This window comes from Rhagoletis pomonella, unplaced genomic scaffold (genome assembly GCF_013731165.1).
Source record: "Rhagoletis pomonella isolate Grant_MI unplaced genomic scaffold, Rhpom_1.0 Rhpom_scaffold_00012, whole genome shotgun sequence".
Lineage (NCBI taxonomy): Eukaryota > Metazoa > Arthropoda > Insecta > Diptera > Tephritidae > Rhagoletis > Rhagoletis pomonella.
The window spans coordinates 22,700,616-22,702,973 of NW_023458566.1; the positions used below are offsets into that span (position 1 = coordinate 22,700,616).

Here is a 2,358-nt window from a genome sequence, read left to right on the forward strand (position 1 = left end):
ACAAAGTATAAGGTTCCATAACGCCGAACTACAAAATATTGACAATGTAAACGGTTCCAAAACGCAGCCGAAAAGTTATCGAAACGCATCGCTCGAGCAATCAGCGCATCAGAAACAAAGTTGATGCTAATAGCTCTGATCCAGTACTCCATGAACTTACAGGTTTTTACACGAACTTACAGGAAGTTACAGGAAAAATGATCCCGTACTCCAAAATCCTGTAAATGAGAGCGATTTTTGGAGAGTTTACCCGAACTTTTTCTCCTGGTAAAATCGTGAAAAGTGTCAAGTGAACACTGGTTGACGTTTTTACAGGAAAAATGCTTTTTTTGTTCCCGTACTTTTTGTTGTTACTCACTTTTTACTCTCACTTCAGAGAGTAATTTTGCTGTTTGACATTTTTACAGGATTTTGCACGAAAAGTATTGGATCAGTGCTAAAGTGTCGCAACTACATATGCATATACAAACAGTTTGAATACCGCAGTATAACAGTTTCCAAACATTGTTTTGATACGTTTTGGAAGTCAGCCTATCATTTACCACCCGCTAACCGACGTCCATTTCAACTCTTTTTCCGTAAAATATGTTTTCTGGCGATATTTGTAGTAAATCAAAATGTGTCAAATACAAATATTTCGACTACAATGCTATTATCGAGTCTATTTCTTAGTCCCCCAGTAGCCCATAATATGTTTGACTCCAGCGCTACGCGGCTAATGCATTTTTGTAGAAATTGCTGTTCCAACTTCGTCAAAATACATAATTCATAATTAATAAAATATAGCTAGCTTTGAGTTTTTTTGAAATTACCGTTACGTGAAACCGGCTGTGCAAGTTCATAATCAATAATTAAAGGTTTGCTCATAGAATTCAATCACACTTCCTAAAATGGTAGCTAAATTCCACATACAGGTATGGATAAAATAGTGCATGGTAGTATTTTAAAACAAACGCGAATTTGATTTGATCATTTCATTTAAACCAGCATATTTACATCGAATATAACGCCTGATTGTTATTAAAAATAAATATTTATATATATATATATACCAAAGTTGCGTAAGTCCGACGGCGCATAACTCAAGAATGGATGGTCCACTTTGAGCCATTTTTTTTTTTTTGTATTTGTTTGTCAGTTGTTGGATAAAAAAAGCTATTTGTTTGTGGAAAAATTATGGAATTTTGATTTTTAAAAAAAAAACAACAACAAATAAAAACATTTGAATCTTACGTCAACATTTCGTGTAAAGGCAAATTAGATTTGTTTCTGTACAAAGCAGATGCACGTACATACGAAATAGAAATGTTTATATTTTCATCTGAGTTTAGTTTATTTCGTTTTCAACGTATTTTTAATTAGTTAAATAAAGACTGTGAATTTGACAGACATACGCAATTACATATGTATTGAAAAAGTCACATTTATAGATGCAAATACATATCGTGTGCCAAGGCGAATTAATATTCGCCTTGTCGTGTGCAAAGCTTTTGTAAGGGAGTGTCAAAACTCTAATGTCAATAATGAGCAAACCAAGGCGAATTTATAGGTGCAATCCCGTATTCCTCGGACTCGGACTAGTAAAACTGTCAAAAAATAAAAATTCACTCAGAGCGAGAGAGTAACATTGAAAAGTACGGGATCGCTTTCTAGTAAAAAATGGTAACTTCTGTCAACTTCAACATAACCTCCAAATTTTGGTTGTAAATTTTTGCTTATTTTGTCTGTAAACGCACTCAGCTCACACATGTAAATAACCAAAAATACTTTCAAATTCATTAGAATCCACTTAAACAAGTAATTAAATACTTTTCAACATGAATTAGCAGAGTGCACTTTTCTTTTGTTTGCAATTTGGTTGCACACACTACAGCTGATCGTTTGACACATTTACCATAATTTACCAGCAAAAAATTCTAGGACTAAATCTGGTAACTTCTGACAGAGAGATAACCGTATTTACTCTCTTTTTTGTCCTCTCAATAGTCAGAGAACCGAGTACGGGATCGATTTCCAGTAAAATCTGACTGATTCTGACTATTTCCGACTAGTCCGGACTCGTACGGGATCGCAACTTATATAAGGTGGTGTTACTAGCTCAGCTGATTTTGTGTATGTGTTTCGCCGCACGGCTTCTGATATCAAATTGAAAAATCTTGTTTGAATTTCTACACACACTCTTACAGATTTTGACAGTTTATGCCTCCAAAGCAAAAACAAAATACATGTAAATTTTTGTTTTTGTACTCCTACTATCACCTTATATTAATTCGCCTTGGAGCAAACCTTTAATTATTGAATCGTGTTGATTATTGAGCTAAATTGTGATAATTGTTGATCAACTTCAAAGCGCAATAT

At 34.0% G+C, this 2,358-nt stretch overlaps 1 protein-coding gene across 1 annotated transcript in view; it reads left to right on the top strand.

Annotated features, from left to right (window-relative positions):
* Positions 1-2,358, top strand: part of LOC118748115 (spectrin alpha chain) — a gene marked incomplete in the record, with an annotated part of 37,544 nt that overhangs the window by 5,554 nt on the left and 29,632 nt on the right.